Raw genomic sequence first — 26,918 nt, 5'->3', positions numbered from 1 at the left:
TAAAACATACACATTAACAATGTGCAATTCTATGTTCCACATGATAGCCTTGACTCAGGTTAGGTAGGGGATAGACTGAAATACTCTTTCCAAAGCAGACCTTCATTTTCTTTGATCCTGCTATGCCCTTTCACCCAGATCCCAAATGACTATAATGAGTTATTTGCAGTTTTTTGTTGTTGTTATTGTTGTTGTTGTTCAGGGTTCAAAGAGTAGATAGAAGTAGACGTAAATTTCCAATGGGAGGTCATGACTATGACCTTGTCAATATTATCTTCTATCAATGTTTTTAAACAAACGTTGTTTGCCACATATTCATTAAAAAAGTTGATTTCTTTCCAAGAAATACTTTGCCAAGAAGTTACCGGACTATTTTATATGTATCATTGATTTAATCTCCAAGTGCTCCAATGATTATCCCCAATTTACAAATGAACATACTAAACTCTAGATAACTTAAATATAATTCCCAAGGTTGCACAGTTAAGAAGTAGCAGATTATGGATTCATACATGTCAGTTGACTTTGAGCCTATATTCTTAGACACTGGGCAAAAAGATTTCTCAGAAAAAATATGAATAGTGGACATGCATCACTTTTTTACAAGATTCATCATTTAAAAAGTAATAAAGACAGGGACTTCCCTGGTGGTGCAGCGGTTAAGAATCTGTCTGCCAATGCAGGGGATATATGTTCGAGCCCTGGCTCAGGAAGATCCCTATATAAAGTTACTTATATAACTTAGAAACTACTGGTATTGATGTTTTATCCTTTCAAGTGAAGTGTAGAAATTTTACTTTCATTTAGATTCCTTTACCCTCTCTACTTTTAAAATATAACAGCCTTAGGTATTTCTTCTGCATGCACTGAGCACCACATCACGTGGTGTTCTAATTTGTTCTTCAATCATCAAATATGTCTTAAGACTCATGAGAAAAAAAGATAGTCTATTGTATTTACCCTTGTTTTCACCCATTTCAATGTTCTTTTTTTTTCTCAAGTTCTAAAACTTCTTCTGTGATCATTTCCTTACTGTTTATAGAATTTCCTTTATCATTTCTTAATGATACAGTTGCTAGTGACAAATTATCTCAGTTTTCCTTCATCTTAGAATGTCTTTGTCCTGAAGGATATTTTCATCAGATGTAGAATTTGTGGTTATTTTTGTTCAGCACTTGAAACATGGTGTGCCACTTTTTCCTGGCCTTTATGGTTTCAGATGAGAAATCCTCTGTCATTCGAATTGTTGTTCTCAAATAAGCAATGCCTCATTTCTCTCTGCTGCTTTTGAGATTTTTTTCTTGTTTTTAGTTTTCAGAAGTTAGATTATGATGTGTCTTGTCATGGATTTCTTTGGGTTTATCCTATTTGGGATTTGCCCAACACAGCTACATACAGAGAAATAAACACATAGACACATGCATGATCTCTTTTAAAAGAATGGACACAGCCAGAGGATATTGCGTTTAAAGACAATTTGGGTTAAATTTTCAATCTGTAAGTCATAGAATTGAATAAAGCCTAGTATATTAATGGCTTATAAATGTAAACTTGTTCAAGCTGAAAATAATAATTACATCTGTAATGCTTCTAGATTAAAAATGACTCCTTAAATGTATGGTTAAACTCTGATATCGATTTTACAAGTAAGTTATAGAGAGATTAAGAAAATTAGCCTGGGAGTATTTGATTTGAGACTAATTTTCGATTATGAGACTTTAAAAATAATCTAGAGAATTCCTTTAAAAATGACATCTTTTGGAATGAATAGAAATTTATTTTTTGAAATTGCTTTCAGAAAAAAATTGAAGAACAATGTCTTTGTATATAGTTGGTTGAATTTTAAAGACAACAAATTCAAGTGTACAAAATCAGAAATTTTTTATGTGTCTAATAGAATTTTACTTAGTTTTTGTATAGCATTTTCTCTACTGATGGAAAAAATTATCTACTGGTTCTAAGGAAACTCATAGCTTCTAATGTTTTTGGGGTAAATATTTAATCAGTTCAGTAATTTCCACCTCCACCTTTTCCTTCTATTTTTGCTAGAAGGTAAAACTCAAGATCAGGTGACAAATGGCACACTCAGAGGAATAAAGGAAGAGAGTACAAAGACAAGATTATTTATAGAGGTGTAGGCAAGGTTAAGAAATATCAATAAGGGATGGAGAGTCACTTAGGGATTCAAAAGAGGAGGACATTGTTACTACCCCTATACCTAAAGAGGCAACAGGAGAGGCAACAAAGGAGCCCAGTGAAAATAAATAGTCGCAGGTTATAAAGAGGAAGGCAGCCACTGCCAAAATTTGTCTTGGCAGGAAACAGATGGAGTGGGGTGAGGTATGGAGAGAGTAGGTGGGGCATATAAGTAAATATCTTGACCTGTTTCTCCTCTCTCATCTCTTTCCAATGCTTCTTATTGTCCAAACCCAACCATGATCCAGATGGCAACAGAACCTGCCCAAGTGTGGCAGTCCATATAAGTAAGCCTCTAGGTCCAAAACAGGGCAGAGAAGAATAGCTCTGGAGAGATAAATAAGGAATATCAGTCAAAGGCTCAAACATTATTCTCAAATAGAGGGAAAATGTCTCATCTTTGTGTCAACAAGCATCTTCCTGGCTTCTACTGTGGTGTGTAATTCCCACTGATTTTCAATCATGGGCTTCGGTTTACTCAAGTTTGGGGTTCTATGGCCTTTATCACTGTGAAAATTTGGACTTTCTGTTCCCTCCTCATCCCAAATATATAGCCCTTAGCAGTCTCTGTGCTCCTCTTGGGATGAAAGTGAAGGAACATTAAAACTCTTGTGATTCTCTGAATGCAAGAAAAATTTAGAGGCAGTCGAGGTCTCTTTCTGCCAATTCATGCCATGACATTCATTCTTGGAACTCTCCTTACAGGCTCCAATATAAGAAAGTGAGACATCAATTCTTGTGCAGTTAGCTTCCTTTTAAACCATTGGTTGCTTGTTATTCACTCCTAACCCTAGTAGACAGCTTGAGGAGTGAAGACCAGTGGGAGAGGGTTTGAAGGCCTTTGTGGCCTTAGATAATAGTTATCTAATTTTAAATTTTCTTTCAAAGTTCTCTCACTTCAAACCATATATCTTTATCTAGTTTGGAACAAGAAGTTACCCTTCTATCATTATCTATTTTTTCACTTATTGTTTATGATATAAACTATATGCTTTGATTTCTGAAGACAAAAATAGAAAACTATGATAAAACATTAAAACGTCTTTCAAACAGTCCAGCTATTCAAGTTCAAAGGTGCCTTGGTTTAAGACTATAGTATGAGCTATGAGTTTTAAAAATAATCTCTTTAAGAAATCTAGCTAGTTACTTTGCTTTTACTTGTACTCCCACTACCCAAATCCCACCTGCCAGGCAAAAGATGCCACTAAGCTAATTAGAGGAGATCAAGACAGCAAGAAAAAAAACTATGGAAAGGAAACCAAATATGTTATTATTTCCCAGTATTGTTGTGCCATATATAGTTGAGCAAAGAGATTTACTTTAGGAAGTTTTACCCTTAGAAATACAGAATGGTATACACATTAGAATCCATAGTGCCAGAAGAACTTAAAGTTATATGTCTAATTTGCTAGAAAATAATTCTGTAATAATAGAAGCAATTTGAGTACATCATTGGTTCACTTATAAACCAGTATTGTACATTTAAAAATGAATTAATAGTAGTATCTGCATACATTTTCTGTACAAACATTAAAAACAATGCCTGTAGCACATAAATGTTATCAACACAATAGATTCAGTAGAGACTTGGAACCCTACAAAAATAATGTTTTCATAGTTTCTCCTCTCTTGAGATCAAGTCTATCTTTTACTTTGCTTTAAAGTGAATGTCCAGAGACATGTCAGCAATGATAGACTATTTGACTGACCATAGTCATAGAAACATAAGTTACAACTCTATTTGTGAAAACTGTTTTTGGAGAATTTAAATATTCTATTAAAATTACCTTTCCCAGCAAGGTAAAGAAACGAAGGTCAGAGCATGTTTACATTCTGGTGCCCACAGGAGCACAATGAACACAGTGCATTGTGGTAAACAGAGTCAACTAGGGCAGAGTTTCTTATGATTACCCTATTCATTTCTGCTCCTTGCTACCTTGGCTGCAGATCTTCTTCTTATAATTATTACTAGTTAATGAGAAGTAAAAAGAGTCTCAAAAAATTTAGCAGTTTGATTACCACTCTTTCAAATGCAATACTTTACTTAATGCCCCAAATGCATTCACAGTGGTTTGATTACTACCAATATAAACTATTACAAATATAATAGTTTAAGTATTTACATTTTTTGAATTATAAAATATTATAATAAATAATATCTATGAAAGAATTTACCTGTCTTGTGCCAATTATTTGATAATATACAGCAGGTTTTTCCTGTTGGATAGAAACTATTTTGGCTTTTTGCTGTCACTTCAGAAAATAATACAGTCTTCTCTTTCAGATTTGATAGATCTTATTGAAATGCAATTCAGTGATTGTCTTTGGACAGTAATTAAGAGAAATTCTTGAGACTGGTGTACCAAATTATCTTTAGTTCAAACCTCAATCTTCTTCAAAACCAACCAAGCAACCAAGCAACCAACCAACACCTAGTACAAAATGGAGACAAAAATAGCCACTGCATATACAGTCATCTAGAATAATAAATAAGAAAATAAATAGGCAGTAATATAATGATATTTTCCAAATCTATTAGGAAAGGCAATACCATTCTTCAGCTGATTTTTAAAAAATAGGTTTTATATAGATATAGATGATCGATAGATATAGAAACTATTTCTATCTCTGTGTGTGTGTGTGTGTGTGTGTGTGTATCCGACCCAAAGAGTTATGCTATATGATTTCATTTATGTAACAACCTTGAAGTGACAAAGTTATAGTGGAAAACACATCAGTGAGTACCAGAGGTTAGAGGTGGAAGAAGGGTATAGTTATTAAGGAGTAATATGGTAATAGTAAGGAGGGTGTGTGTGTGTGTGTGTGTGTGTGTGTGTGTGTGTGTAATGGAAAAGTCTGTGTCCTGATTGTGGTATTTGTACTCAAATCTATACATGTGACAAATTTTCATATAACCATACTTCTCGCTCAACGTGTGCGTGCGCATGCACACACACACACACAAGAGTACATGCAAAACTTGAGAAATTTCAGTAAAGGTCTGTAACTGAGTTAATAATATTCTCCCAATGTCAATTTCCTTATGTTGACAATGTACTATGGTTATGTAAGATAATATCATTGGGGAAAGTTAGGGGAAGAGGACATGGGAAATCTCTGCACTATTTTTGCAACTTGTGAATCTTAAATTCTTTCAAAGTAAAAAGTTTATTTAAAAATCTGACCCATAACTGACAAATATGTTAGAATTAGCAGCAACAAAGGTCATTAAAAAAGTATTTTAACCATATTTTATATGTTTAAAAAGTTAAATAGAAATCTGATAGATATAAAAATGACCCAAATCAAGTTTGTAGAAAAATGTTTGAGATGAAAAACACACCGAGTTTTATAATTGTACTGTAATTACGTAAGGATGTCTCTTTAATACATTACTAGTTCAAAATTATTTCCAAACATTTTTAAAAGAGAAGTACATGGGGCTTAGTGTTGGTGATTTTTCCATGGTGTCATAGATATTGAATGTCAGAGACTACCCAGTATTCTTGCTAGAATAATGCATTCTTGTGAAATAGCTCCTTCCTTTCCTTTTTTTTTTTTTTTTTCTTATTTAAATTTAATTAGGTTCCTTTTCTTACATTAGATTACTTACTTTGTCTCAGGCTATGTTCTCCCTATATTTTCACTGAAGGAACTTGTATCTATATACAAATTAAAGTTTTTTATGTTATCAACTCCTTCATGTACAAGATAAGAATAGTATAAATATTCTGGCTTTACGTATTCTATATGATTTATTTAAATGAATGGTAAGAATTTGCAGTAGATTATTATAGTGCTGATCTCATGGCAAGCTCATCTGTTACTATCAAATCTGAAAATATGTTTCTGAACTCTGAGGAGAAATTTGGTATTGATGGCAAGGAATTGTACGACTCAGTGACAACACTGTAATAGAAATGTTAACAAATGTGACCCACATGTTGGGATACTTCAGTAGAAACCATATGACATGTTAGTCTTTTAGTAGATTTGTTTTAAGGAAAATGAAATTCAAGATGTGATTTCATTTTATGCTAAAATTTGAACAAAAGATATGTTATTTATGAGATGTTTAAATAATGGATATTAAAGGGAATAGAAATTGACTTGTAAATAAAGCTGTCAGTAATCACACACTGGGTTTCAGGCACTGTTCTACACATTTTATATTCATTATCTTATGTAATTGAATGAATTCTTGCAACAGTGATCCTCTTGTGACCATTATGAAGTTGAAGAAACTAAGATTACAAACACTAAGTAACTCTGTCCAAATCACATAGCTAGTAAATGGAAAAGGTGTGATTTAATCCAGTCTGTCTAATATTACGATAAACATCCATGCCTCTATACTCTACTTGAATGAACACCTCTATTTGGATGTCTCATAGGCAACTCAGACTCAACTGGTAGGGGCAAAGGGCTTCCTGAAGGAACTTTAGATCCATTCTGTTCCCCTCCCCATGCACACTCACACACATATTTTTTCATATGGACAAGTGATATTTTCCCAATCTTATGCAAAATGCTATAAAACAGTTTTGGTAACTCCATCTATCCTGATTGCCAACCATAAGGCCATGTTACTTAGAAATTCTGGAAAAGCTGCTGAAATCTAAATAAAATTTTCAAAATTGACTTTGTCATGTGATTTCACTGAAGAGTAACCTGTCCTATACTCCCTGATTTTGATTATATCACAATCAACTTTCTAATCACTCTAGTGAAAAATGGCAGATCTTTAATTTTCTTTTTCCTTGGGCCCCATATCTAACCAGTTGCTATCATCTATGTATTCTGGTTCATTGGTTAGATCTTTCACTTTGTGATTTCATTATTTTCAAACATTTTATTTTCTACTATTTTGTGATTTCTGTTTACCTTGCTTTTTCCATGCCTCCCAGTATCCATATTTCCTGTGTTCTTTTGTACTGATTGAATTTTATTTATATTCCCACTGCCTTTTCCCCCAAACATATACCCATACACTCATTCTACTAGTCTGGAAACAGCATAATCTATGTCTATTTTTAGTGGTTACCCTTAAAATATAATATGCATACTTGGATTTAGTAAGCTCTGAAACAATAGAAGAACCTTAGAATCATCTGTTTTCACTTGCCTCTGTTCTTCTACATGCTATTGATGTTTTGCTTTTTTTCTTTTTTAATAATTTTGCCCATTTTCTAATTACATGCTATATTAGCCATCAAACTACTATTATTGTTTTATATGTGTCAACGCATTTAGATTTGCTCATATTTGCAATTTTCTTGCTCACCATTCCTTTTAAGTATTTGTCTTTCCTTCCAGAGGGTCTTCTAAGAAACATACATTTGAATTGCTTCAAGGAGTGTCTGTGCTAACTTTTTTTGTTGTTTTTGTTGTTTTGTCATTTGTAATGAAAGTTTCATGAGGTATATATGTGATTGGCAACCTCTAGATGACCCCCATTGATCTCTGCCTTTTGGTATTTACTCACTTGTGAAATGCCTTCCCCTTGAATGTAGGCCATACCTAATGTCTTTCTTCTAACAAATAGAATACAGTGAAAATGATGGGATGTCACTTCCAATATTAGATTTACCAAAAGTCTATGGTTTCCATCTTGTTGGCCTTTTCTTCATCTCTCCATTGCTCCTTCTAATGGAAGTTAGCTGCTATGTTTTGAGCTGGTATAGGCAGAGGGTCACAGAATAAGGGACTGAGGGAGGCATGCAGGGAACAGTCATCAAGGAACTGAGACTGTCAGTCCACCAGCCAGCAAAGAACCAAATCCTGCCAACACCAAGTGAGCAAGTAATAGTGTCTGCTACAACTTCATTGATAACCTGTCTGGAATTTCTTCTGAGCTCTCATACCGCTTTATATGTTTCTCTATTATAGAACTTCTCACTTTCAATCATGTGTTAGATTTCTGTGGTGCACATGTCTTACATCTCCTAGTAGATTCTAAGCTCCTTTAAGGTTAAGATTTATTAATTTTTACAAAATAGTATAGAATATATATAAAATATGCAAAATTTTACTTAACATATTCCTGATACCACTAGAACAAAATTTTAAAACAAAAGGCACAGAATAAGATTAAGAAAGAAAAAAGGTAAAGTGTAAAGCAAATAATTTCAGGTAATTGACATAACGGGGGAATGGGACTCCAGTTCTTACATTATTTGGATGGTGGTGGCCACATTCTATATAGATGGATAGACCTGTATGAAAAATACAGAATATTGGGGGAAGGAATTAATCTATTAAATACAGTTTTGCTATGCATTTACTCTTTATCAGACACTGTATCGACCATGTAATATTTAGAATACCCTTGTCATTGAAGAATTCACTATTTAATGGAGGAGGTAAAAAAGTACAGAAATAATTATATTGCAGTGTAATTTATAATTATAGAGTTGTTGGACTCAAAAAGGGCACCTAACACATGATGGGATTTGAAGAGTTGAGATTAGAGAAGGCTGCCCAAACTAATTTATTTAGCCAGGTGAAGAAAGCAAATTGGGGAAAATTTAGTCACACCCCCAGACTTCTGGAGAGGGGAAAGGGGATGGAAGTTGAATCAATCACCAAATGCCGGATTTCCCTGGTGGCACAGTGGTTAAGAATCCGCCTGCCAATGCAGGGGGCACGAGTTTGAGCCCTGGTCCGGGAAGATCCCACATGCTGCAGAGCAACTAAGTCCTTGCGCCACAACTATTGAGCCTGCATTCTGGAGCCTGCGAGCCACAACTGTTGACCCCGTGTGCTGCAACTACTGAAGCCCTCATGGCCTAGAGCCTGTGCTCCGCAACAAGAGAAGCCACCGTACTGAGGAGCCTGCACACCGCAACAAAGAGTAGCCCCCGCTCGCCGCAACTAGAGAAAGCCCCGCGCAGCAACGAAGACCCAACACAGCCAAAAATAAAATATAAACAAATAAATAAATTTAGAAAAAAAAAAACTGTACATAAATGTTTATTTAAAAAAAAAATCACCAAATGCCAATGATTTAATCAACCATGCTTCCATCAAAACCCCAAAAGGTCAGGGTTGGGAGAACTTCCAAGATGGTTCTTGGACACGTGGAGATTCCCAGAGAGTGTTGTGCCTGGAGTGGGCATGGAAGCTCCAAAATATGCCCTAATGGCATATTGATTATTTTGAATTAAAATTACTTAAGAAACAGTAGATGCAAGAGGAACACTCCTCTCTGTCTCCCTGAAAGCAGGAAATAAATCTCCCATGTGAAAGGTAACCTTCCCTGTACTGGGAGGTAGAAAGACATCCTCATTACCAGAGATAAGGAATTCAGGGCTGAGAAACTTGTACAAACAAACCTTGTTACTTCTTTACTAATTTACTACTCAAGCTCTAACTTGGCTTAAATTTTCTTACTATTTAAGCACCCAAACTTCAGTTTCTTTGCCCCATTAATTCCTCTCAAATTTATTGTTTCTTTGTCTAAAATGTATAAAAGCTGCCTTCTTTGACCACTTCTTAGGTCCCATTTCTATGAGACTTCTGCGTGTACCAATTAAGCTTGTTTCTTTAATCTGTCTTGTGTCAATTTTATTATTAGTCCAGCCACAAGAACTCAAGAAGAGTAAAGGGGGAAATTTCCCCCTCCCTGAAAGATGTAAAATCGGATTTCTGACTCAAAAACTTCTACCAGAATCTCATCCCTTTCATTATGTCTCTTTAGACATTTTCAAAAATGGCCAGGAGTGACTTAAACATGTTTCCAGAGTGACTATCTATGACTTTGGTCTCACCTTTCTTTATCTCTGGATCCCAGGGCATTTAATGTGTCTGCCAATGATCCTATACATCTATCTCTCAATGAATCTATGAATGCTTTGAAACCCACATATGGCTTCAAAATACCACGTATATCTGTATTCTCAGTTTCCATCTGCGGATTTCCTTCCCATCTCTTCTGCTCATCTCAACTGTATAATTCTCTGAGGCTTCCAGTATACAAAGAGCTTCTTTCTTTAAGTGCTTAAGTAAGAAAGGAAGATGTCCAGTTTTAGATATTTTGAGATTCATATTGACATAATTCTATGGGGTTTTACTACATGGCACTCATCCTCGTAGACTGCATAGATGCTTTGAGGGTGGGGCACACAGCTGAATTTAGTGCACTCAAGTTTGGCTTCAGCATGCATCTCAAAAAATTGCCAGTAGTTATTAGCAAAATCTTGTCCCTGTTGTTGGATATAGTCCACCTTTATAAATTCATTCTTCTCCTTGGGATTTTTTTCTCAGGGCCACAGTTGGTACTTCTTAAAATCAGATTACTGTATGGTCTTCCTATTCATTAGACATGTCTGTATAGATCTGGACTCCTACTGTGGACCATGTTCAAGTTCTTTCTCTTGAGGGTTCTAAATCCCCATAGCTCAGGGTGTGTGGCTTGACTCCTTCCTGTTGGATGCTCAGATGTTGCTTGCCCAAAGGACATTTAATACCATTAATGACGATACTGTCTTTGTGAACATGCAGTGAATTAGCCAGGCCATCGAAAGGTTTAAACAAGATAGAAAAAAAAAATCCAATCTGTGCTTTAGACACAGTGGTATCAGTGTAGATGATAGAGTAAATTCAGAGACAGACGGGAGGCAGAGGGATCTTCTGGATGACTGCCATAATCCAGGTTAGAAATAAGGATAGCCTGAATTAAAGCTGGGGCAGTAGGAGATGCAGCAAAAGAAGACAACCTGAGATAAATTTTTATTATCAAATATACATGGAGCAGGAGGAAAGGTAAAAATCTAAAATGCTTCCAAATCTCAATTTGATTCATGTAAATCTGTTCTCTATTTCCTTCTTGTCACCATAGAATTATGCTATATTAAGAGGTGGCATGGGTTTAGGGTACCATATAGAGATCAAGTTGACCTCATTAACCCAATGTACACTGTGTAAGACCAAAAGAAATTATAGCTACACTAAGGGGATCAGCTTGGGGCCCTAAATAAAATGATGCAGTGAAGCTACGTAAGTATAATGCATTCTGCCTGTCCTTTCTACTCTTCGGTTCTTCAGGGGAATATTTATTTGTGAGGGAATGCTAACACATATTATGCTGAAAGTATTTACTGCCAGCACATACTTATGTCCTCTTAACCTATAATGTAATGGGAGAAGAGGAAAAGGTTATGGAAGCAATGAAAATATACAGAATTTGTATGTGAGGCTCATATGAATTTTGCAAGCCAAATAGATTTTCCATAGATATAAGAGTATTCCAAAACTTTCAGTATGGGATAGTTTGGGCTTTCACAAATAAGTCAGTGTAAGTTTGCACAAGTGAAAAGAGTCTTATTTCTTTCCTACAGCTGTGCACTGAAGTAAGCAATTATGTCAGTTAGCAAATACAAAGGGCATAGTAATTTCAGACCTTCTAACTGTTCATGAAGCTGGTTGATACTTGTACACTCACCTCCAGGTACCTGCCTGATGGTGGTGTAGCTAGTGCTCAGTTACATTTCTTGAAGAAAAAAGTCCACTAATCTTAAGTGCTGACGGTGCCTGCTGTTTATAATTCTCTAGCATAACCTAATCTTTAAAAAACAAATCCTTGTGCTTTCTCACATCAGAATATGAGAAATATTTTTTGCCCGTTGAATGGAAAATAATAGGTGGTTGGATTTTGATAATTACTGCTTCATTCTCATCTTGTGCTAACGGTAGACTCCGTAATGCATTAAAATTATTGTAGTTTCTAAGAAGATCATCCCATAGCCTATTCTTCCCTCAGCTGTGGCAGGTTTACCAGGGAGCTTGTTCTTTTCCTTTTTGTATTGTGAAACGTCGATTTAATCATTCCTAAAATGCATTTGTCAAGAGGTGAATCTGTAAAAGGTTTTGTAACATGCCCCTGAATTTGACCCTTTGGGACTGGGAGGTTGTTTGCCATTCTTGTTACTCGGAAATGGATCAAACTCTTTGAACATAATGATGCATTCACTAATGTACTCATTGTATTTGTGAGATTCATTAAAATCAGGCACAGAATGCCTTTGAACTGTGGTATTTCCAAACACATGTAGTGTTATTGCTTTATATTCAATAAGTTCTGTGATTTAACCTTATATAAAGTTACTATTTATACACATTTTCCATTTTCAGAAATGTGCTATTCTTTTTTTCCCCATATTGCTTGTCAAGAATTTAGAAACACAGTCAAGAATCTACTTGGACATACTCTGGCATTGAGAGAGAAACTTCCCCAAAGGGTGACTGAAAGCTGTATTCTTCTTTGAGTAAATCCCTGTGGAGTGGGGAACGGTGATTGGCATTAGCTGACCAGGACACTTGCATTCTTTCTGTCTGTTCCCTGAACACAAATTCCTTAGCTGAATGCAAAACACCAAGCATTTCATAAATGCCAAAGGTGCCAATTGTGATGGGAATTGGCATTTGAGAAACAGCCTGACACTAGAGTATGCAAAGAAAACACATCTTGTGTCTACCATTTGTGAAATGTACCTTTTGAATTCTGTGTTGGTAGATTTGTGCCTCTGGACTTTTTGCTGGTAGCTGCCCTGTTGCCTTTAGAATCCTAAGTGAGAGAGAAAAGAAAGTTGAAGTTTTTCTCTCTCTTATTAACACATTAGGTATGTGTAACATTTTGCTGCTGGGTTTTCTAGAAGTTCTATCTTGGCTAACAATCACATCAGCCCCCAGTGACTAGAGCTAGCAAAAGCAACACCAGGATGGCTATAAGGATCCCCACCTTCCTCTGCTACTCTTGGTGCTTTGGGAAGTGGCTGGCCAAAAACCATGATCCCACAGGAAGATTCTGCCTTGGAACTATCAAAGAGTAGTATCATTTTTATCACTAATCAAATCACCATTCAGACACCAAGGTGGACCAAAAATTCTATCTTCGTTATATGACTGCATTCATTGACCTTTGTTGGAGGTTCATAACTCCCATGCACATGAATAAGCATTGTGCTCTTGGTCAAAGACTAGCCAGATCTTAAAGGTAAAGTATAAATTAAGATGTGTCATGAAGTATTGGATTTTTTCTGAACTCTAAATGAGATCATAAATAACAGATGAAATGCAGTGGCTTAGAACTCAAGGATAAATGGCTGTATAGAGATCTGAATTTCCAATTAGATTCAAATAAGCATGTCAAAATTTAGTCCTTCAGTGTATTCAAAACTGTTGTCAGCCTGGCTATGTGTCAGTTCTTTCACTTCAGTAAGTCTCTATGTTTTGTGTGTGTGTGTGTGTGTGTGTGTGTGTGTGTGTGTGTGTTATAGCTAAATTGCTGGCAAATTGAAATCATAAATTATTATAATCATAAATTATTATTGATTGACAGCCCATAATCTAAAATAAAACCCCCTTTATTATGTTAATGGTACTTTGTGAGCTTCTCCCACGTATGTTCAATTAAAATATTGGAAATAGAGATGTGAGATTCTTCTCCAGAAATTAACTGAAAAGCAAGGTATAAGTAACCAAACTGTGGTATGCAAAGCCTTGAAGTTAAGAATGATATTCATGACTTAAAAACTGATTAAATAAGTCATTTAAATACAAAATAACTTATCAAAATATTTCTTAGTAGCCTTGCCTGTTGGTCAAGACTTCCTCTTTAGAAGAAAATGTAAATAACTACACAAACACTGCTTGTGATAAGTGGAATAATGACCTCTCCCCTTACAAAGCTGTCCACACTCTAATCCCTGGAACCTGTGGATGTTATCTTATATGACAGACATTACTTTATGATACGATCATGAGTACAGACCTTGAGATTATCCTGAGATGTGGAGATTATCCTCTATTATGTAGTTGGCCCGGCCTCATCACATGAATCCTTAAAGATGGAGAACCTATCCTGGCTGAGTTAGAAAGATGAAGAGGAAAGAAGGAGGACAGATTTGAAGCATAAAAGAGGTGGAACCTCTGCTGATGCCTTTGAGGATGGAAAAGGGGGGCCATCAACCAAGGCATCTAGAAGCTGCAAACGGCTCTCAGCTGACAGACAGTAAGAAAATTGAGATCTTACTCCTGCAGCTGCAAGGAATTGAATTGTGCCAACACCCAAATGATCCAGGAAAGGTTTTCAAAACCCTAGAGTCTCTGGAAAGAAATGAAGTCCTGCCGCCACCTTGATTTTAGCTCAGTGAGTTTTGTGTTGTACTTCTAGCCTACAGAACAGTAAAATAATAAATGTGTATTGTGTAAGCTTCTAAGTTTGTTGCATTTTGTTAAGAGCAGCAGAAGGAAACAAATGCTCTACACTACAGACCGGATGTCTACTTATCTACTGATCTAAATATCTGTATCTATCATGTCTTTTCAGTGGTTTATAAAGCCTTGCAGCATGGCACCACAAATGTACCTTAGAAATCTTTTTTGCAGCGAAGGCTGGAGGAAAGGAGGGAGCAAGCAAGTGGGCCTCCTGACACTCACTACACTTCAGGCATACTCGTTCTCCTTTTACCTGCCATTTGAATAATGGCCCATTCTGCTTATGAACATTTAAAACCACTGTTTTATTGCATTGCATTTTTTTTCTTGTTCATTATATTGAATGAGTGAAAAAACAGAAAATGAAGGTGCTAGTTCTAAAGATGAGAAATTCAGGTCTCCTAACCTTGATACACTTGAGGTAAAAGTTAAAACTCATTAGGAAAGTTGAAAGTAGAGACTATTTTGACTCAAATGGATGCTCATTAGACCTAAGCCTGTCAACTGTGTGTTCAATTATGAAGGGAAAGATCAAAGTAGGAAATGTATGAAATGCTTGAAATATATCAGCAGAGATCACATCTAAAATGTGATATGCACTTAGAGATTTTATAATATTTTAAACTCCTGTGAAGAGCATCCCCTTCTTTAAAACATGCAAGCCATATGACTTCGAAAGTTATTAAGTCAAACACATTTTTAGCATAATATATATGAGAGATATCAAAGAGAGAATGATTCAGTTGGAAGAGAGGTTTTCAGGAAAGGAGTAAAAAGAGGGAGAGAAGCAAACGGTGGCACCATGCCTAAGGCTCAGGGGAGAGGGAATGTGCTCTGGGCCGCAAGTAATCATCCGGTCTTCGCATGGAGGCTATCTCTTTGGGGAGAGAAATAAATCAAGTCCTTATGACTCAATGGTACTATTATTTTATACTCCAAGAAAAATCTTTCTAATAATAATTGGTCTTCTATGTAGGTCCACCTTCAGGGATTGAAAATGCTGCTCAGTATCTGGTAAATTTAGTAGTGATATTTCTCATTATTAATAGATAACTTCTTCTCTCTCTAGAAAGAAAAAAAGAATAGATGAATAGCTATATACAAATATATAGGTATATAGATGGATATAGATATATAAATAATTACATATATAGATATGGATATAGAATATATAGATAAATATAGATATATCCATCAATAAACATAAATATCAGACACTAGGTCTTTCTCAACTGGAACATCATGAGAGAATTAAGTCCTATTCCACTAAGGCATTTTTGAAGGTTATGAATTATCTTTTCACCTATGCATTCAAATGGTACTCATTGAGACAAGTAAAATAATCACTTAGACATTTTCTGTGTTCTGTGGTTCAGCTGTGGAACCCTAGTTGAGAAATCTCAATTAAGATGATTTATTTGCATAAGTTAACTTGCTACCCACATACTTCAAATTTCCTAGTCTGCAGACCTTTGGACCATCTCTCTCTTATGGAGATGACTGAGATCTTAATATATTCTATTATACACATGTTCTGTGACATAAAACTCTCAATACAGACTTAAATATGAGCTCTTCCAAGAAATCCTCTTTTATCAGTGTAGCCAGATGTGATCTCTCACTTTCCTAAATTACCTTTGCTCTTTATTTCATATTTTCTCATCTTATTATATTTATATACTGGCTTTTTCTCTCAGATTTTAAGTACTGTAATAAAAGTCAACCTCTATGTTTTTTCTCTGGCCCCGATCAGAATGCCTGGAACTGATAGGCACAGAGTGCACACTGGTGGAATGAGAAAATTAATTTCTGAGCATACCTCAGTAGCTGGAAAGACAGTTCACCAAAGTAGGAAACAAATGTTGTGAATTCATGGGGTTTGATCCCCATGTGGTCACATGCTTATATGTAACTACAGGTTTCAAAATTCTTTCAAACTATATCTCACCAGAAAAAAGTAATAAATAAATTTACAATAGAGACAAAGAAGTATGTGGATAGGCTCACATTACCTCACTCTTCGTACAAAAAAAATAAACCTGAAAATTGTGAGGTCTGGAGTGTCATCTTTACATACAGAATTAGCACTTATAAGCTTATTATAGCTATATCTTATTCATGATGGGATAGCATATATGTAATGAATTGCACACCTCTAAATTGGTACTAGCTTTAATACTATACTCTTAACTTAGAGCACCATATATAGCACTCTGTGCATGTGTATGTTAAATTAAGTTTCACCTCCTGAGATTTATTTTGACTGTATGTTAGTTTATCTCCGCCATTAAACATTACATCCCCAAAGCTTACCTACTTCGTTTCCTCAAGTTCTGTGCATTTTTTACTCTTCCCTAAAATCTGGGAAGTCCCATGGACAATATTACTAACTAGGCTAAATTACCTTGCAATTATCAGACCTCACTGTGTGTGCAGTGCACCCCACCGGATCCTAGATGCTGGGTGAACGAAGGTAAGTATCTAATATCCTCTTAGGAACCCATGGTCTAGTGGTCTCAATAACATTTAATCTTGGCACTACTGTTAATTTTTAATTTATCCACATAATTTATCCACAGTGAGTTTCTCAATGTCATTAAAGAGTTGTTTCTTTTTATAATAGAAAAGAAACAAAAAATGTATTCCTAGCCATATGTTATTTGAGATATTATTATTAAAATCATTATAAAAGAATGTTGAACACTAATCATTTAAATACAAATGAAATTTGAATACCTTTTATTTTTTTTATTAATTTATTAATTTATTTATTTTTAAATTTATATTTGGCTGCGTTGGGTCTTTGTTGCAGTGCGCGGCTTTCTCTAGTTGCGGCGAGCAGGGGCTACTCTTCATTGCGGTGCGCGAGCTTATCATTGCAGTGGCTTCTCTTGTTGCGGAACGCGAGCTCTAGGCGCATGGGCTTCAGTATTGTGGCGCACAGGCTTCAGTAGTTGCTCCGTGACATGGGGGATCTTCCCAGATCAGGGCTCGAACCCATGTCCCCTGCATTGGCAGGCAGATTCTTAACCACTGCCCCACCAGGGAAGTCCTGAATCTCTTTTAAATTGTTTTAAATTTTGACTAATTTAATGGGTCTTCCATTTCTATATTAAGCATGTACAGGGTGGATTTAATCATCCAATTTTTTTTCCACCAAGGCCTGATGGTCAAAATTTGGTGAATTTAAAACATCTATTTTTTTTTTTTTTTATCTTGTTTATCCAGACTCCTAAGCATATTTGGGGTTTAGTTGGGTCATAAATAGAATGCTTAATTCTCAAAGTAATACTCTAGAAATGCCATGAACATCCATAAAATTATACATGTAATGACCTTTTGCTCCCAGAACTTTGCAAATAGGAAAGTAATGGCCTATAAGCCTGGGTTCTAAAAAGTAAAACCACTTAAAAGTTATTTTAATTCACCAGAACCGAATAAATCTTAACTTTCAGTTTTTATTTTAGCATGTCATATAGTTAAGCTAAAAACCACAAAAAGAGCTTTGTTTACTTAATTTTACATAACAAGATCCCTTTTGTTATGTTGAATTATTTTAGATGAGTGGATTATAATTATTTTGTCCCAGGGCTTCCAGAAATTAGCCCTTGAAGCTAAAGTGCATACTGAAGGGGGCTTCCCTGGTGGCGCAGTGGTTGGGAGTCCGCCTGCCAATGCAGGAGACACAGGTTCGAGCCCTGTTCCAGGAAGATCCCGCATGCTGTGGAGAAACTAAGCCCGTGCTCCACAACTACTGAGCCTAAACTCTGGAGCCCAGGAGCCACAACCGCTGGGCCCGCGAGCCACAACTACCGAGGCCCGTGTGCCTAGAGCCTGTGATTCGCAACAGGAGAGGCCACCACAATGAGAAGCCCGCCCGCCACAACGAGGAGCAGCCCCCGCTCGCCGCAACTAGAGAAAGGCCCACGCGCAGCAACAAAGACCCAACGCAGCCAAAAATAAATAAATTCATAAATAAATTAATTTAAAAAAATGCGTACTGAAGGCACACTGTGGCATACTCAGAGAAGATGAGGGAGATGTGCCCCCAGCGCTGTAGGTAAATCTTAGAAACATTGTACTGAGAGAAAATAAATAGTACAAAAATATGTTTTATAAGAAGGTATACAAACAAAAGATAATTTTTTTAAAAAACAGCTGCTACTATAGCTCTATCTATCTATCTAATCTGCTTACCTACCTACCTACCTATCTATAACATATTAAAATGGGTGCCTTTTTTGGTGGATAGAGAAATGAGAGTAGGAAACTGGGCCAAAAGAGAATCAAAATTAAAATAATACTCAGATCGATGTGAGTTACTAACTGAGGCATATGGTTAATACAACACTTTGCGTCTGAGGTCCAGGAAATCAAATAAAAAGGAAATAAATAAAAGAAAATAATAAGCTCCTAATCTAAAAAATGTAACCTTTTAACATAGTTAACTTTGGTGTGTTATCTGTGGCACAATTGATGAGCGTAGTGACAACTAGGACATTGAAACACACCTCAGCCCGTTTTATATTTTAGTTAAATATCCAGTTATACTCAATATTTTGGGGCGATTGGAATACCCAAATTTATCAAAGATGTCCTAGAATAGACAAAGGAGTTCCTGGAACACATCTCGCATTAAACTCTGTTAATTCTCCTTTTAAGGTGTGTCTGTGAGTTCTTTTCTGTCACCAGAAGAGCCCCATCTTTACAGAGTCTGGATTTAGTGCTCAACCTCTATTCCATGGTTCTAAGCAGTTCAGCTTCAGGTCACAAGGCAGTGTGCTATGAGAGGCGATAGAATAGTGCATTAGAACATGGGCTTTAAAGTCACATTGCCCCAGTTCAAATCCCAGGTCTGCTACTGACTGGCTGTGTATCCCTGGGAAAATTTCTTCAGTATGTCTGTAAAATGAATGGAGTAATTTTACTTATCTTTCATGGTTATTTTTAGGTTTGATTTTTTTTTTTTTTTGTATAGAAAACAGTGACAGGCATAGAAAGCCTTCAATATATGTTAGTTAAAATAATTAGTAATTTTAATAATAAATTTGCATATCATTTAGTGAATCAAAAGCTTTGCTGTTAATAAAACCAACACTCGTTAGGAGACAGTATAATGAAGATCGGTTACAGTGCTATTCAAGTTGTGTTTCACAATTCGTTGGTCTGCAAATTGGTTACCAGTCTGTGATAAGTATAGAAACTGAAAGTGTTTAGAAATATATATAACAAAATGGCATATTTTGTCTATTGAATCTAATAAAAAAACTTATATTTAATGTCATCATTTTATTTTATTTTTGTATTGATTTATTTTATTATTGCTTTTTTTTAACGTATTAGTCTCCAGTGAATTAGAATTAGAAGGAATAACAACAACAACAACACTGGTCTTTTACCACATATAGTTTGAGAAACACTGGTCTACAATTATTCTTTGTCTTAAGTGATTTTTATCAAAGTCTTCCAAATACTTTAAAATATTCTCTCAGAATGTACAGAACCTACACTTTTCTCCATGTTATTGCATGTGAATATAGATGTCTACAAAAATGAATATGGGGACTTCTATGAATTGTAATGAGTGAATAATATTTCATTATTTGAAAACATGACCAACTAGTCTTTCTTTCTTATTGAATATTGAAGTTATTCATTTCATTCTCTGTTTTACATAATATAAAAATGAACATCCCTGTATGTAAACTTTTTTACGAAATCATAATTATTTCTTTTTTTAAATTTATTTATTTTATTTTTGGCTGCATTGGGTCTTTGTTGCAGCGCGCGGGCTTTTTCTAGTTGCGGCGAGCGGGGGCTACTCTTTGTTGTGGTGCATGTGCTTTCTGGCTTCTCTTGTTGCAGAGCATGGGCTCTAGGCATGCGGGCTCTGTAGTTGTGGCTCGCGGGCTCTAGAGCGCAGCCTCAGTAGTTGTGGAGCACGGGCTTAGTTGCTCTGCAGCATGTGGGATCTTCCTGGACCAGGGATTGAACCCATGTCCCCTGCATTGGCAGGCAGATTCTTAACCACTGTGCCAGCAGGGAAGTCCCCATAATTATTTCTTGAAGATAAATTTCTAAAAGTGAAATTAAATCACTGGAAATCCAGATTTTTGAGGCTTTTGTTGTGCACTGACAAATTTCTCTCTGAAATAATTGTACTAATTTGTAATCTCTCAAGCAGTGCTCATGGGTGTGTCAATTTTCTTTCTTTATTGTCTGCTTTTTCTTGATTATTCATATTTTTTTATAAATAATAATATGTTTCACTATTTTATGGATCAATTATTTGACTGCAATTTAAAATATCTTCAAATGATCATTAGTCTTTTTAATTTCTTCTTCTGTTAATTAAGTGAATTGCATATGTCAGTAAATGCATCTGCCCTGCCCAAAGTTGCTGGAAATAGCCAACAAATTGCATCATCTTCTGATAAGAAGTCTGCCCTGAGACCGAATCTTTATTGAGAACTAGACAAACAAATCTCAGAAAATAAAGTCAGCTACAGTAGCCCTTGAACCAAAAGGTCATGAGATTTTGCTTTAGGTGGCCATTTTGCAGCTATGAAGAAGCTGCATGAACAAATCTAGACTGGCTTTAAAGCAGAGAGAAAGTTAGAGAATCCATGAGGAAAAAAATAAAACAGCTTCCATTCCTGACTTTCTATCTCCAAGCTTCAATCCTATGAAGACTAAATGAAATTCCTGCTTTTCATTTATTTACTTTTATTTCATGCAAGCTAAAGTGTATTTTAGTTCCTTGTAACCAGATCTTTTCTAGAGTTTATTTTCTTCCCAGCTATTCCCTTATCTCTTGGGATACTTGCTAATTTTTTTGGTTTGAACTCTTTATCTTAATTATTTTTTTATTCCATACACATTATAAATATATGTTTCTAATATGTTGTCTTTTAATTTTGCTTATGTCACTTTCGAAGAAGTTATCAATATTATTAAATGAATACATTTTCTTTTATGTTTTCTTCCTTTCTTACAATACTTCAAAAGGCTTTTTCATACATAGCATTTATTTTTGTTTTACCAGTACTGTAATCTATCTTATTTACATACTTACCTACTCATAGTGTTTAGTACAAGAAGTCCTCTCTTTGCACAGTAGTGTGGGACTGTAAAAATAATCATACAAACTAAAAACATGAAAGCAACTTTAATAATCAATGGGAAAATTATGATTGTTCCGTGACTTTTAAAATTTGTCAAAACATTAAAAATTTTCTTTCTGCTGGTTATAGAGGTATGTATATGAAAAATTAGTAAAACATTTATTTAGTGCACTGAAACATTGGAGATGTTGAAAATTAAAGTGTTTTATTTATTTGTAAAATAACTTATCAAGAGAGTAGTTTGAATAGCATTTCCCTTTTCTTCTCTTCATATAATTTAAAATGTGAAGTGAGCATTTTTTGTCTTATGCTCTGGAGAATTTCCTTACACCTTTCAACATTTGGAGCAGGTTCCAACGTTTACCCTTTGTGTTTTCAATGTTTTGAAGTATCTCTGAGAGTTCCTTCAGTGTGAAGTTTTTGCTGGCATCACTTCCTCTGAGACATCTCTTTCCTTTCCATCACGACTAGTTTACTCATTTATGTCAACAAGTTCACCCTCACTAATTACTATGGCACATGTTTAGAGTCTCTTGAATGGTACCATTGTCAACATTCCTACACGCAGCTATTTGTACTGTAACTCTGCTTACATTCGATTTGAATTTCACTTCTAGCATCACCACTTTTCTTTTTCCCCCTCCTCCTTTTCTTTCTTCTCTTCTTTTTCATCTTCCTTGCCTTCCTCCTGTTTCCCCCTGCACGTTCATCTTTGTTGACCATATCTCTCTTTGTCTTTCAATTATCCATTTTTGTAAAGTGTCACATAGATTTACCACTGGGAGACAAGAAGGCAACACAATTCCATACCTTGATGTCTGTGTGTGGACTTGTTAACAGATGCTCAGAAATCAATCACCGACAGACTTTGAAACAAGTGACACAATTGGGTCATTGATCATGATGCAGGTCTATTATTTACTTAGTGATTTGTGGACTGAAGAGCTGGTAGTGAAGTTTGTATCACTATGTAATTCCTCACAACTCATACCATGATAAGCAAAATTTAAACTGTGTCGTTGGGGGACTGGGGTTACTTAACTAAATCATTGTTACTGAAAGTTGTAGATTCAGAATCATGCAAAAGCAGGGACTGCTTGTACTTAATCTATTAATACATCTTAACCTGGCCAAAGCTAAGCTTTAGAGATCCTTTATGTGAATTAGAAAAAGGTGCTCTCAAACCCCCATGGATGTAACCCTTTAGAGGACATACTGATAAGGAGAACATTATGCAGAGTACCACCTACATAGCTCTAAGTTGTGGCCCCTGTTGTGACAATATTCACAACTACTTCTAAGAGATACTTCATCCAGCCCATGAGTATTCCTTCATTTCTGGGAAGAGGGGACAGTGGCCTTCTCTTTTGGTAGCTCCTTGCTAGGATGCTGCATCCCCACAGATGTCACACATTTGCTAGCTCAACTGACTGATGTTGCTTGTGGCTCTTTGCTTAACTTGAAACATAGCTACTGGGCAAGGGTTAAAATCTTGGAATCACTGTTGTTTAATACAAATGAAAGTCTCAGTAAAGAGAATTTTTATTCATAGAAAACAATTTTGAAGGAGCTTTAAGTAGACTGGAAGAGAACTATACGCTTGGCCTCATCTCATGTCCCCTTATCTAGATGTTTTTCCTGAGTTGAATGATGGTCTTTTCCCATTCACCCAGAATGAGCCTATTAGGTAGGAAACAGCACCACTGAATAAGTTAATTTGTTTACTATAAAAAAGTTACTGAGTGAATAATATAGCATCCTTTTCATGAGAATTCACAGAAGTAATTTCTCTCTGGCCTTAGTATCAGGGAGTATGGTACTTCTCTTATACAACTCTTTGTTTTTTCTTACTGAATTATGTTATCATATTTCTTAATTCATACTAATTACTAGAATGAATTTCATACTCATTAATTAATTTAGGGTCAAATTTGTATTCTGCAGCCAACAGATGTGTAAAAACCCTTGGTGAGCTTTTCCTGTATTGTCATGTTCGTTTCACCTTACCTTTCATTTTGTCATTTTCTCTTTGTCCTACTTTCCTCACTCATTAATTTTATTAGTATTTTATCTCATTACATGCACACACACACTCTTAATATCTTAAAACCTTTCAGACAAGGTGAGGTACAAATGAATGAATGGATATAAAAAAAGACTGCTTTTATAAAGTATCTTAAGTCACCAAAAAAAGGCATTTGAGTTTAAAACTTTCATACTTAAGTTTGCCATAAGACTATCTGGTTAACAAATTTGGTGAGGAAAACAAGATTAAAAATCTTGACAAATTTGGAATATAAAAACATTTCCTGATTTGCTTATCCAAATATCAGGAGTAACCAAATGTGTATTTGAAAGTCCTTGATTTGTGAAGAAAGTAAAAATTACAATTTTACAGGATTAGTTTGCAAAGAGCAACACTCTGTTTTCTAAACAAGTCAGACCACCTATGTAACCTAATTTCAGCCTAGTTAGCTATTCTTTCCTTATGCTGAGGTCACAGTTAACCTGTTGAGCAGGCAAGAAACAACTCAAGGGCATAATGTATTTTTGTTTAATTTGTTTTATTTCTACAACTAAAGATTATTGTGAACAATATTATACTTCATAAATACTATGCTAGATGAATATTACATAACAGCTATCACAGCATCAGAAACAGAATTGTGGGTGTTGCTAAGAGTGACTAAGGAAACAAAGCTAGAATTAATGGGAGGTGATTGATTAGGAGAACATTAGATTTGGACACCAAGACGAAAATGGGAAGAATTAGAAATCCTTTTTCTTTCACCATTTAAAATGAGATAAAGTACTTAAGGATCCTTTACAGAAAGCAATTCAATGCTGAAAGAGAAAGGAACACATTACATGGGTCAGAAGGCTGTACTTTTATGCAATTATTTTATATTACCCTTTCACGTTATGGTCTTTATTACGCAAAAGATATGCTCTAGAAAATTTGCTTTTTTAATAGCATATGGTATTTTACTTCTAATATAAAGCCTTTAAAGACTGCTTTCCCTTATTAAGCTATATTTTACACTGAGGACATGACTGAAAAGTTAATGCCAGATGAAATTCTCCTTTAATTCAGGCCTTATTTAAACAGTGCATTTTTTTAGCAGCCAAATTGTTTAAAAGAAAAGAATTTGAAAAAATAATTCCTGCCAATTCATGTTGATAACCTTTGTGAACTATTATTGTAAACAGTGACAGGTAACCATGCTGCCTAGAACATACTTTGCAGAACTTTACATGATTGAATGATTTTAACCTTATTTTTTGGGACAGGTTTATGTAACATATATAAACAATAGTCTATGCAATATTATTTTCAGGCAGGAATAAAGGCGGATTTTTAAAAATTTAGCTTAAAAAGAGTGTATTTTATTTTGATCATAAAAAATTGATGCATGCTAATCTTAGAGAATTTGTGAAATACAAAGAAATTGAAAGAAGGTAGAAACTTAAATTCCCACTACCCAAATAAAGTTACTGATTATATTTTGCTATGTTTACTTTTAGGTACATTTAGAAGAATATTTTTCTAATTTTAAAAGTAGTATGGTTTTATTTTATAATTAGAAAAATATATAAAATATAAATAAATATATGTCAGCATTCATAATAATAATAATAATCTACAGATTTTTAGTGATTTGTCTCCATGTGTTTCTGATTTATAGTCCTATTTCTTTTATTTATATAATTTTAATCACATAGTCTATGAAATTTTATATTCTGATTTTAGATAGCATGCTTATAGAAAAAATATTATTTTTAATTACTAAATACTAATCCATTGTATGGATAAATCATAGTTAGCACATCTATTCCATTTTATTTGATATGTCATTTGTTTTCATTTTTTATTGGAGTTTAAAAAATGTTATAATTAATATCTTTTTGTATAAAGTGTTCCCATAGTTTTTCGTGTTTTTTCCCTTTGGTCTCTTTTCTTCAAATACACTGCCAGAGTGATATCGTCAAGGCAGGAGTTACTAATATTTTTAAGATCTCCAACACAGATTTACAAAATGTTAACTTCTCCCAAGTATAACGTGACTGTGAATAAAGTCTGTGAAAAACTAACATTTGAGAAAAATCCGTTTCCAGTAAGTGGTCACCTAGGTGATTCAAAGCACTTCCTGCCAAAGGCACCTAAAAAGCTGGACCTAAAAAACATACTAATACACTAAGCTGTTATATATGCTGAGCATATTATGTCAGTACATATGCTGAGGTCCTCATATAATAACAAAGGAGAGAATTAGCCACTTCTTCATTAGGGGCATTTTCAATCTTACCAGACAGCTGAGAGGCAGCAGACAACAGGTGGCAGAGCCCTGGACCTCCAGGAGCAGAGACCTTCTCTGATTGCTAGGGCTACACTGCCACCTTTGTACTGGGAACTTCTGCCAATGCCCAGGACACATCTGAGAGAAAACCTATCAGTCAGGAGACTCACTGAGTTGAAAAGATGAAAGTTAAATTTAAGTGATCACTAAAAGTAGAAACCCTCGTGGAAATCCCTTACTCAGAGCAGGAACCTGAAGAAACTGCCTTCAGGAGGTGGGGTATGGACTAGACTCTGGCAGGCCATGTAGATAACACAAACAGTTCTTAAGTTTTGGTCTTGGTCGTCTAGCACATACTTCTGCTTGGCAAAAGGAAACAAAAGTCATCTGCAAAAGAGTATAGAAACATCTTAGGACTCAAATTATTTCTGAAATTAACTGTTCCAAGAAACAATCTAAGATAAATTAAGGCAAATAGCAGAATAAAAATGCAAAAGCTAAAATCAATAGAACAATATTCAACAGAAGTTGGTTGAGAGGAAGTCTGGCTAGGGGAATTATTAGATGTAGATTGTAATACAATGATCTACTGTGTTCAGGAGAATAAAAATACAGGGTTTTTTTGGCTGCGCCACGTGGCACAGTGGGATCTCACTTCCCGACCAGGGACCAGGGATCGAAATCGCACCTCCTGCATAACCACTGGACCGCCAGGGAAGTCCCTAAATACATTTAAAATTTAGAGTAAAGAACTGGAAACTATAAAAAGCAATATGGCATATATGAATAAAAATCAACTAAAACTGTGGAATTGAAAAGTATAACTAAAACCAAGTAGACAACATACGATTTTAATAGCCAGTTACACACAGCTGAGCTAGAAAGAAGCAAGGAGAGACAAATACGGAATTAAAGATGAAGGGGTAAGAGAGGATACAGTGAAAAAGGTCTAATATCTTTTTAACTAAAATTTTGGAAAACAAAAGAAGGGCAAAAATGGGCCCCAGAGAAATTTTTCATGAGATAATGGCTGAGAATTTCCCATAATTGATGAAGGAAACAAAGCATAAAAGTATTGAAAGTA

Source organism: Balaenoptera acutorostrata, chromosome 8 (assembly GCF_949987535.1).
Source record: "Balaenoptera acutorostrata chromosome 8, mBalAcu1.1, whole genome shotgun sequence".
NCBI classification, from domain to species: Eukaryota; Metazoa; Chordata; class Mammalia; order Artiodactyla; family Balaenopteridae; genus Balaenoptera; species Balaenoptera acutorostrata.
Note: the sequence above shows the minus strand (reverse complement) of the source record.